Here is a 12,784-nt window from a genome sequence, read left to right as displayed (position 1 = left end):
GTGACTGATCAAAGATTCACCTGTTAACCCAGAAGGCCGTTAGCCAAATGGCTACTTTCCTTCCATTTCTGTTCTGTGGGGGGAATAAATAACTGTCTCCTCTGCTGCCAGCCTCAAAAAGAAACTCTCTCCTAAAGCCAGATTATGTACCAGACATCCAGAATGGCCCCTCCACATAGGACAGGTTAGAGCACAGTACCTTGCCCTGGCTCTGCTATCTGCTCTAAGCCATGCTGGGTGCACCATTTCGACATTCTGCCTCAACCACCAGTAATCCAACTCCATACTTAAGAGAGCACCAAGGACCCTTTCTGGCCTAAGTTTTAATGTTTCTCCTTCACTGTGTCTCTTCAGAGGGGTTGTCCGACTCAAATTCTCTAATCATTTTACCACAAGGAAAAGATGACAGTCATGGATGGAGATGGAAGAAGAGCCCAACTGTGATTAGGTAGACCCTCTGTCTAAAGGGGTCAGACTGAGGGTTCCTTCCCAGATGGCATTTAAAATAGGAAGAATGACAGCTTAAAAGGGTCCCAGGAGAGCAGATGTGGAGGTGGAGAGAGAAAATGAGCTTAGGGTCAGAGGCCCATGGCACTACTAAAGGCAACCACCCCACCCCCATCTTTACCAAGGGTTCCAATGGAGAGCTGAGATTTTACAGAGTTGACTGTGTGTCCTGGAACAACACACTTAATTTCCCAGAACCTCCTTTCTATTTATAAAACAGGTCTAGATCTCTGTCTCACAGCTGTACTGGGTAATTTAACACAGAAAGCCACTCCACCTAGTCACCCATTCTAAGAGAAAGAGGTTCCTGGTTAACAATCCATTCTCCCTCTGGTGTCTTTTAAAACAGTCTTCCACCTCGGTACAGGCAAGGCCATGAAAGGGTTTTTGCATAAAGGCAGTTTTGAGGTGTAGTCAATGACTTAAAAGCCAGCCACATGACACTCAGAGCCTTCTCCAAAGTGGCCAGGCACTGTGAGTGATGACGATCAAGCATCCTGTGACATCTTGGGCCAACAGCTGAGGCTCTGAGAAAACCAGTATTGGGAACGGCAGACACTAGGTGGCGCTGCGCAGCAAAGATGCCCGAGGCGGCTGCCTGCTATAGGTGCCTGTCCAGAATGAAGCAGTGTCTGGGTACCGGGAGGAGAGGATGTTCCTGCAAGATCACTTACCCAGGAACCCAGTCCCCATCAATTCCTAACTCATTTTTGCCTTCTTATTATCATTCGCTGAGTTATACCCCATCTTGTATATTTTAAATCTTATATCACTATTCCTTTCCCTGCACTCCCACCCCCCCACACACACATTTCGATGGTAGGACATGCACACATTTATCTCTTTTTCCTTAATTAAAATGAGGTTGGAAGAGCTGCTCGCAAAGAAGCTAAATCAGCCTTGTGATTCGTGCCCAGCAGATAAAGTCTGATTTCCGTGAAACGCGGATGCAAAGTGATAATGTACAAACGAAATTAAAAGCGCTCGCTTTAAAAATAAATCGGCTTCTGATGGAATTCAACACGCTACACTCAGCGGAACGGGAATCCCACTTCTGGAAGAGTGTTGGCATCACTGTCCACAAGTCTCTGCCGTGGTGCTCAAAATGGTCTCCGAAGGGGCGGGGCCACACCCCAGGAAGCTTGTCATGGAACAGTGAGGACTGAGCTTAAGGCTGTGGAATAAGCTGGACATCGGGGTGCTCCTAACCCTAGTGCTGCAGGAGGCAGAGACAAGCAGATCTCTCCGGGAAGCCAGCCCAGTCTTATCAGAGAGCATCAAGCCAATGAAAGAACTGATCTCAAAAGAAAGAAAAGAGGGAGGGGTTGTGAATGCTGCCTTGGGAAGGAGAAGGGCTGGACAGAGCAAGACGGAAAAGGAGGGAAGAAGGAAGGACAGAGTTCCGGCCCCTGTGATTGCCCACACTCGTGTATGCATTCGTGACATACAGGGACACAACTTAGTAAGAGTGAGCAAGCTAAATTAGCAAGTAATGCAGCTATCTCTATGAGCAATAAGAAGGCATTGGGCTCCATGAGAGGAGTCTGGCACACAAGACAAACTTTCCAGAGCAGCTCTACTTAAGTAGGAGGAGCCACTCAGGTGTGGAGATGCGGAAATACCAACAAAGCTGAAATCATGGGGCTCGGAGCAGAGCTTAGCTTGCAAACGGCCGCCTCTTCTGTTCTCATCTCTTATGGAGATTCCTCCCGGCCCATTTTCCCTCCAGTGTGAAGAATATGGCCTCTTTGTAGCATCTGTCCCTCCTGCCTGATTTTTTTTGTTTTGTTTTGAATAATTTAGCTAAATACTTCATTAGTTGTGTTTTAAGTGCTTATGTTTCCAACTAATGAATTGTCTAAGTCCCCGTCACTAGACCCCCCCCCACTCCAGTCATTAGAACCTTAATTGTCAAGCAGCTGAAACCATTCCTATTGTTTATTCTAATTGCTATTAGGAAGACGCACCAGAATTATTTGTAATTTATTAGTCACATAAAAATAATGAGGGGAAAAATAAAGCTCTTTGCCCTGCGGTGATTTTCAAGGTGCAGGGGGGAGCACGTTCAAGCACAGCTGTTCTTGGCAGCTCTGTTTCTACCCAGAGTTCCCCTTTCCCTACCTGGTAGGGTACATGAGACCCTCACAGGTCACTAACTATGGTTCCACTCAAGACTTTTGGAAAGATCTGGGCACCATTACACCCTCACACTTATTGAGTGAACACTTATTCTCTACTCCTGATGTCACAGTGCCAAGCACAGGCAGACAGGTTACCAGTTGTGTGCAAGGTCAGGTCCAGGGGCATGGTGACATATGCTTATAATCCAAGCACTTGGGAAGTGGAAACCGGCAGATCCCTGGCGATCCCTGGCCAGCCAGTCTAGTCTACTTGGTAACTGTGAGGCTAGCAAGAAAAACCATTGAAAATTAAAATGTAGAAGAGGCAGATAGCAGGTGAGGAATGACAGTCAAAGTTGTCCTCTGGTCTACACATGCAGAAGCATACGTATGTATGAGCACTTGAACACAAGAACACACACACAAGGATTTGTGCCCAACGTCAGTGCACAGGAGGTAGATAAAACAGGATGCTTGTCTGAGCCGACAAGTGAGAGTCAACACCCTAGAACAGGATACAGACAGAGGATGTAAGTCTATTTCCTTATGTCTGCCACCTAGCCCCCCACCCCCTAGGGTGTACCTATTTCCACCCCATCCACATCATTGCTGAGGCTAACAGTGCCCACCAAGAGTTGTCTTTGGGAGAACTGGGTTGCTACCAAGAGCAAGATTCTACACCCCTCTGTTCCTCATCTAAAGGTGAAAAACTCCACAAAACCATACAGCTGACTTGCAAAGGCTTTCCATCCTAGCCGAGGAGTAGACTACAGTTAACAAGCCTAGTCCCCTTCCTCCACCTCACCCTCATCCCCCGGCACCCATTTGCCCTTTCCCAGAGGTCCTTGCAGACCCTCCAATGGGTGTGTCCCAGCCACATGCCCTAGAGCAGCGAGACTTAACATCACTTTGCATCAAGTCATGACAAAGGGTGTCAGCTCTTTCAGATGCGAGTGTATCCATAACCCATGTTTCTTGACTTGATTAATTATTTATATACTATTCTTGTATGAAAATAACAGGTCTAGGACCTCCACAGTTTACAGCTATTATCCCAGCCATGGTGGCCCTGGAATCCCATCACTTGGGAGGACAACATAGGGACATCTCAACTTTCAGAGCCAATGTGGATGCTATAGCAAGAATTTGTCTCCAAATAATTTGATTAAAATAGATCACCCCAATAATCTACTGTGATCATACACTCTGCTTCTCCATCCACGAACAAGGGCAATAAAGGTTCCCACTGGGCCACCAAGATGCCCCAGTGAGTAAAGGCACTTGATACCAATGCTGCTGAACTCCTGGGACCCATATCTCAGAAGGACCATAGCACAGAAGGAAAAGATCAACACCCACTTGACCTCTGACCTTCATGTATTTACTGTAACACACAATGCCCATGCACAAACTATAAAGAAATCAATAGATAAACTAATAAAACTTCATTACATTTTCATTATTTTTATACTTTTCATACAATATATTTTGCTCCTATTCTTCCCCTCACCCTCCCCACCTCGAATGCTAGAAGCTTCTTAGAATATGTACATATAAAACGTGAATTTGAATGGAGTTCAATGATGATTTGAATGGTAGTGACTCCCATAGACTCTTCTGTTTGAGTGCTTGGTTTCCAGTTAGGGAAGGAATAGATGGCTGTGGCTTTTTGAAGGAGGTGCGCCTCCTGGGGCAGGTTGTGAGGTTTCCAAAGCCATATGCCACACCCACTGCACACTCTGGCCCCTGCTTGCTGTTAAAGACATGAGCTCTGAACATCTGCCTCCTGCCTCTGCTCCGCTCTGATGAGCTCCAAGCCTCTGGATGATCACAGAATAATGAGGCATTTTTCAAAGTCCAAATCTCTAGATTGTTTCCCCTAGTGGTGGGGATCAAAGAGAGCACTTTGACCAGCTAGGCACATGTTCTACAAGTGAAGTCCTTCCCTGCTTCCAAATTAAATGGAAAAAGATTACGTTATCAAAGAAGCCAAGAGTATCCAGAAGCCAGCCTAGTCAACCCACTCTCAGCCTGACCATAATCATATATAGCAAGAGTTTCTGTGAATACAAGACCGTGTTTCCTCTTCTCCCACGTTCCCTTCAAGCTTCGGATGCAGAACTGCCTGTTCCTTCGTTGGTGGTGGGCAGGTTAACTCTCTCATCAACTTCCACCGAAATCAGCTATGCAGAGCTCAAGACACTCCAGTGAGAACCTTCAGCACACACTATCACCTTCGTCCCCAGACACAGCCTACTCGTTGGCTTCCTTTTGGGACTTAGGCACAAACTGTTGATGTGCCTACATAAACAGTTTGTGTCTAAGTCTTGACTACATTGGAGCATAGTAGACAACAGCAAGCTTGTAATTTTTTTGTTTTGTTTTGAGACAGGGTCACATGTATCCCAGGCTGGTACTTAACTCACCATGTAGCTGTTGGTGGCCTTAAGCGTCTGATCCCCCTGCCTCCACCTCTCAAGTACTTGGATAATGAGCACTCATGGTCACAGGCTGTTTGTTCGGTTCTGGGCTTCAAACCCTGGGCTTCTCGCATGCAAGACTGGTGCTCTTATTAACTGAGCTACAGCCCCAGCAGAACTGTCTAAGCTGAGACGGCATCGCCTCTAAGCAAACTTATTCCTCAGCTTAGGTGATAGCTGGGTGTATCCACAACACTAAGCTGTAGCTAAGGAGACAGATACTGACATTTTGGGGGCTGCCTATGAGAATCCTATTGTATAAGACGCTAAAGAGCTGAGAAAGTTCATTTAGTCCCTTCTATCACTCCTGTCTCTTGTCTGGAGGGAGGACGGAATGTGACAATGTTAACAGTTATCTTGGTTTATGAGGGGACACGGAGGATGCCAGAGGTCTTAGTTGGAGGTTAGCTGTGAATAAACACCATGATCATGGCATCTTTTAAAAAGGAAAACATTTCCTTGGGGCTGGCTGAAGGGTTCAGAAGTTTATCCCATTATCAAACATGGTGGGAAGCATGGTGGCTTGTTAGTAGAGATGGTACTGGAGAAGGAGCCAAGAGTTCCTCATCTGGATTGGCGAGCAGCAGGAAGAGAGAGTAATGTACTAGGCCTGGCTTGAGCTTTTGAAACCTCAAGCCCATCCCCCAGTAAAACACTTCCTCCAAAAAGGCCACAGCTACTCTAACAAGGCCACACCTCTAATAATGCCACTCCCTATGAATTAGTGATGGGCATTTTTATTCAGGCCATCACAAGCAGCAAGGACAAAGGACTCAGAAAAATATGCCAGAGCAACCCTGCTCCTCTATTACACTCCAAGGATTGTCATACCAGCTCAGCCAAAGTTTTATCTGTAATATGACTTGCAGTGTTTGAGAACTTAAAGCACCCCCTCTAGGGGCTAATTCAATACAAGGGGATGGAATTGCAGAAGGCACACATCCAGGAAGCAAGGACAACGTGGAAACATTTCTCCAGAGAAGTTGAGTCTAGTGTCATGTTCCAGATTACTGGACTCAGCCTCAAGACAGCACAGAGGGGGGTGTGGACTGATATTAAGGTGATACATGATTGGACAGTGGAGAGGTAGACGGAGGAAAGGTAGGAAAACGGAAGAGGAGCAGAGAGATTGGGAAAATCATGATGGAGCTGGAGAAAGCAGACTTACATCCTGGTGGCTATAATTGGACATAGGTAGATACAAATATTTAAAGGGGTTCTATAGGTCTTCATCTCATATGGAAGGGCAGTTTGTATCTTTGTCTATTGGATGTAATCATATTGTGTAGAGGGTTTGTGGATTGAGAATCTATCATATAAATCATTTGAAAAGTTACCAGGCTTTGAAGTGGTGTTTGTGACAGGCGGTGGAGGAAAGAAGATGCCAGGGTGGTTACCACCACCCAGGACAGAAACAGCAGGGCAGGCGTGAACTGCATGAGGAGGGAATCGTGTGGAGGGGGCGGCATGGACCCAGTGACGGAGTCTGTGTGCTCGGCTCCATACTAAAAGAGGCCCCCACAGAGTGAGACCTCAGTGGCCGATAAAGAGACGGCCATCCTTTTTTAACATTTACTGCAACAGAGGGCATGTTCTCTGTGCCCTCCAGAGCAAAGAAGAGCAATAGTAGAAGAAATCATTGTCAGCTCTGTTCATGCAACGGGACTTCATCATAACAAGTTATAGATGCTGCAGACAGGAAGACCAAGCAACTGGATCCCACGAGGCCTTTGGAGCCCAGCCTAGGTGAGGCCCTAGGTAGCCTGAACTCAAGAGGGAGCAAAGTCCTGGAGATATGGTTGGTGAAAGGAGACAGGGTTTTTCTGTGAGTGGCAACTGGCAGGCTTACAGGACGTGCGAGGCAGGCAATTGGCAAAGCTGGCTGGCTTGAACCAGAATCAGGACGAGGAAATCGGCTCAGGTCGGCTCATACTGTGCCTGGGATCCCTCTGCTCAGGACCATCTTGTTTCTTACACAGAGAAGCTCTGTATCTTTGCCTGTGAGTATGTGAGTGTGCTCACCTGGGCTCAGCCATCCCTTATGAATACATTCAGAAAAGCCCTCTCTCCATAACGCTGACATCACATAAGGGGTTAACATCCAGTGAGAATTAATTTGCCGAGAAATTTTCTGGAGTTTCCTCTGAAGGGGAGAAGCAGCAACAGGCGAATTTTGCATAAACGAGCACATTGACAGCAACCTTACAGGAAAATAATCCCAGCCCTTGTCCAGTTCAAAATGCACGCTTCTCAAACGTCAGTGTCAACTTAAAAGCTCTTCTGAGGTTTAGTGTGTCGCGACCTCTGGACACAAATAAGCAACGTCAGTATAAAGAGAAAGGAGGAGCATGCTACAAAAGCATCTAATTGAAAACCAAGCGCTGTTCCAACTGTGCGAGCCAACAGGCTGTGCATGTGCAGTTACAGCGCTGGCCACAAGAGGGCAGTCTAACACATCCGTGCCAGAGTCATAGCTGCGGGAGTCTGAGCCTAAGGCTGAGAAAGACCAACACACCCTCTGCCTGGGTAAACTCTCAGTTGAGAAGGAAAAAAAATACAGGAAGTGCAAGCAGGGGCCACATCTATACCTGATACTAAGTTCTAAAAGAGGACGTGAAATTTATTTAAAATCTACAAGTAGAACTAATTATTATGAACTGCAGATAGAAAAGGTAGACTATAAACCATTTTTATTCAAAATAATAATAATAAAGGCTTAATAAACACCGAACAGGAAATACAAGCCGAGGTATGGTTGCACATTATGCTGAAGAGGGAACCACCAAAAAGAGTGTACGTTAACTCTCACGCAGTTCCTGTGGGGGCTGCTTCTGATTTTGTTTTGATGGAGCAGACTGTCTAGGGAGACTTGATGGAAATTTCCAACTTTAAAGGGCTACACAAATGAGGGGCGGCAAACAGCATCAACATTCAGCTCCAGAACCTGAGGAATACAACAAAATAAACCTGTATTTCAGGTAGATAATAAAATCGAGAGCAGAATTTTAAGAATGAGAAATGGGGCATGGGTGAAGAAATGACATAATTTCTAAAAAAAAAACATGCAAAGTGCAAAACTGACCTCAGAAGAGGCAGAAAACATAAAGAGAATAATAAGAATGGATAACTCCATAGTCACTGAGATTTATGGATGAGTTACATTCCTATGACAAGAAAACATGTAATTTGTTAAAGGAAGAATTTTATGCCAGGCATCCTAGTGCAGAATTTAATCCCAGCTCTCTGGAGGCAGAGGCTGGTGGATTTCTGTGAGTTCAGGGGTTAGCCTGGTCTACATATTGTGTTTCCAGGCTAGCTACACAGGAAAAAACAATTTCAGCATGGTGATGGTGATTGTGGTGGTGATGATGATGTTTCCTTGAATAATTTTGTCAAGTGTTGATGAGAACATGGAATCAATTCTTAGCACCAAAATAAAGTAACTTTAAAAAAAGAGCAAGATTGAGAAAACTATATGTGAGCTCCTCTGTGTAGGGCATGAAGATTCAGTTGGACAGTATGACAGTTTTCTGATGTTAACAGTCTGGTGCAGCCTGGAAAGAACATTGTAGTGTTTAATACTGAGGTTCCAGAGCCAGATTCTCTGGCCTTGAATCCCAGCTCTGGGACTTTATAGCTAGCTGTGTGGCTGGCTGTAAGCCATTTCCTTAGCTTTCTTGCCTGTACCTCAGTTTCCTCATTGGTAACTTAGTAATAACCTAGAACTTATAAGAAGAGGATGATACTTACTAAGCACTCTAGAACAGTATCTAATCACACAGTTTCCTTATTGGTAACTTAGCAACAACCTAGAACTTATAAGAAGAGATGACACACACTAAGCACTCTAGAACAGTATCTAATCATCTTAGAGGTCTACAAAACACTGTACACAGTGATCATGGTGGATACATGCAGCTGCTGCCCAGAATCCAGAAGGGCCCAAGCACACTCCCGGATCAGCAGACATTATAGCGTCTTATTAAAAACGGAGGTGTGCCCACATGGAACCAGCACAATCCTCTGGACACGTTCAATCAGGATCGATTTGGTTATGACGTCAAATTCAAGGTGATGCTGCTGTGTAAGTAACTGTTATTGTGCCTGCATCATGGACCAGTGAGGAGAGAATGGCCTGTACCTGCTGAGTCCCAGCAGGGTTTTTTGGGGGGGAAGGGGGTTGGGCTTTGGGGTTTTGATTTGGGTTTTCTTTGTTTTTTGTTTGTTTGTTTTGTTTTGTTTTATTCCTCATGTTTGTTTGGCTAAATACATGGATACAGAGGGCCAATGATGTCCATCCTCCTGCCCCCTCCAATAAACAAATAAACAAACAAACAAAAACCTTGATGATGCCTACAACAGCCCTTCAAGCAGTTCTGGAAGGCTGGGGTCAGGATGCTGGCACGGAAAGACTTGTGACCCTGCTTCTGCACCAGGGACTGGCTGCACTTTCGAAATATCTGCAAAACTGCACAGGGCTGTGCACTGTGGAGTCCCTGGGCACTCTAGGTTTCCGGTTATCCCCCCTGTGATTATAGCAACACATGTTTCATTCGACAATGCCTTTTCAGATCTAACATAACTATACATAGCTAGTCAAAGCTTAGCATAGCTGTATGCTTCATACAACACGAAATAGGTACACATGGGAGAAATGAGAAAGAAATATCATTATAAATAATGACCAGTACAGTCTCATTTAAAAAAAAATCATTTAACAAAGGCCAAGAAGACAGAGGAAAAACCTGTTCTGAGGAGATGAGAGAGCAGGCCTGACAGAGCATTCAAGGCTGCGGGTAAATATGAGACGGTTCAGTCAACAGCAGAGTCAATGGCTCTCTGTAAATACACACAGAGCAGACGAGTTTCAAACACAGATTGAGCACAGGACTGATCTATTTAATTAGCTTGGAAACAGATATGCTCTGTGACCCGACTGCTCTCTACAGGAACCTTCCATGGGAGACAACACATAAAGAAAGGATCTGGAGGGGAGGAGAGAGAAGAAGGGGGAGGAGGGGGAAATGGGGAGGGAGAGAAAAAGGAAGATGGAAAGAGAGAGAGAGAGAGAGAGAGAGAGAGAGAGAGATGCCTTCCTTCTGGACTCTGAAGATCCCTCAGGAGAACAGTCCCTTCACATTCTGTTCTGTCAGGAAGACAGAAATATAACACCTAAAGAAATAGAAGAAGTCATCAAAAGACTCCCAAATAAAAAAAGCCCAGGTCCAGACAAGTTCAGTGCAGAATTTTATCAGACATTTATTGGGGATATAACACCAATACTCTCCAAACTATTCCAAAATATAGAATCAGATGGAATACTACTTAACTCATTTTTTGAGGCTACAATAACCCTCGTACCTAAACCACACAAAGACCCTACAAGGAAAGAGAACTTCAGACCAATCTCACTTATGAACATTGATGCAAAAATACTCAACAAAATCCTTGCAAACCGATTCCAAGAACATATCAAAACGATCATTCATCATGACCAAGTAGGCTTCATCCCTGGGATGCAGGGATAGTTTAATATAAGGAAATCCATCAATGTAATCCACCATATAAACAAACTCAAAGAACAAAATCACATGGTCATCTCACTAGATGCTGAGAAAGCATTTGACAAAATCCAACACCCCTTCATGTTAAAAGTCCTGGAAAGAACAGGAATCTAAGGTCCATACTTAAACATAATAAAAGCAATATACAGCAAACAAACAGCCAACATGAAAATTAATGGTGGGAAACTTGAAGCAATCCCACTAAAATCAGGGACTTGACAAGGTTGCCCACTCTCCCCCTACCTATTCAACATATTACTGAAAGTCCTGGCTGGAGCAATTAGACAGCAAAAGAAGATCAAGGGGATACAAATTGGAAAGGAAGAGATTAAAACATCACTCTTTGCCGATGACATGATAGTGTACTTGAGTGACCCCAAAAATTCCACCAGAGAACTCCTACAGCTGATAAACAAGTTCAGCAAAGTGGCTGGATACAAAATTAACTCAAACAAATCAGTAGCCTTCCTATACTCAAAGGACAAACGTGGAGAAAGAAATTAGGGAAAAGGTACCCTTCATAATCGTCACAAAAACCATGAAATACCTTGGTGTGACTCTAACTAAGCAAGTGAAGGACCTGTACCACAAGAACTTCAAACCTCTAAAGAAAGAAATTGAGGAGGATCTCAGAAAATGGAAAGATCTCCCATGTTCATGGATTGGAAAGATTAACATTTTAAAAATGGCCATCCTACCAAAAGCAATCTACAGATTAAATGCAATCCCAATCAAAATCCCAACCCAGTTCTTCATGGAATTGGAAAGATCAATGTGCAATTTCATATGGAATAACAAAAGACCTAGAATAGTGAAATCCATCCTCAACAACAAGAAAACATCTGCGGGAATCACTATCCCTGACCTCAAGCTATATTACAAGGCAATTGTGCTGAAAACTGCATGGTACTGGTACATAAATAGGCATGTAGATCAATGGAATAGAATAGAAGATCCAGAAATGAGCCCTCATGTATATGGTCACCTGATTTTTGACAAAGGAGCTGTAAACATTCAATGGAAAAAGAACAGCCTCTTCAACAAATGGTGCTGGTCCAACTGGCACTCAGCATGAAGAAGAATGAAAATAGACCCTTTCTTATCTCCTTGTACAAAGCTCAAGTGTAAGTGGATCAAAGATCTCCACATTAAACCAGATACACTGAAACTATTAGATGAGAAAGTAGGGAAAACCTTAGAACACATAGGCACAGGAGAAAATTTCCTGAACAAAACACCAGTGGCTCAAGCTCTAAGGTCAAAGATTAACAAATGGAACTTAATGAGATTGCAAAGTTTCTGTAAGGCTAAGGACATTGTCAAGAAAACAAAATGGCAACCAACAGAGTGGGAAAAGATCTTTACCAACTCCACATCAGATAGAGGCCTAATATCCAAGGCATACAAAGAACTCAAAAAGCTAGACACCAGAGAATCAAATAACCCTATTAAAAAATGGGGTACAGAGCTAAACAAAACATTCTCAGTTGAGGAACATCGAATGGCTGAGAAACAACTGAGGAAGTGCTCGACATCTTTAGCCATGAGGGAAATGCAAATCAAAACAACCCTGAGATTCCACCTCACACCAGTCAGATTGGCCAAGATCCAAAACTCAGATGACAGCAGATGCTGGTGAGGTTGTCGAGAAAGAGGAACACTTCTCCACTATTGGTGGGGTTGCAAACTAATACAACCACTCTGGAAATTAGTCTGGCGATTCCTCAGAAAATTGGATATAGTACTACCCGAAGACCCAGCTATTCCACTTCTGGGCATATACCCCAGAGACACTTTAATACACAACAAAGATATATGCACCACAATGTTCATAGCAGCTCTATTTATAATAGCCAGAAGCTGGAAAGAACCCAGATGTCCTTCAGAAGATGAATGGATACAAAAATTGTGGTATATTTACACAATGGAATACTACTCAGCCACCAGAAACAATGACTTAACCAAATTCTTAAGAAAATGGCTGCATCTAGAGAATATCATTCTGAGTGAGATAACCCAGTCCCAAAAGAACAGACATAATATGTAGTCACTGATAGTGGGATGCTAACCCCAGAGGCTTGCACTCCCCCAGAAACAACTCACAGACTGTATG

Source organism: Micromys minutus (assembly GCF_963924665.1).
Source record: "Micromys minutus genome assembly, chromosome: 3".
NCBI classification, from domain to species: domain Eukaryota; kingdom Metazoa; phylum Chordata; class Mammalia; order Rodentia; family Muridae; genus Micromys; species Micromys minutus.
This window is presented reverse-complemented; position numbering follows the sequence as displayed.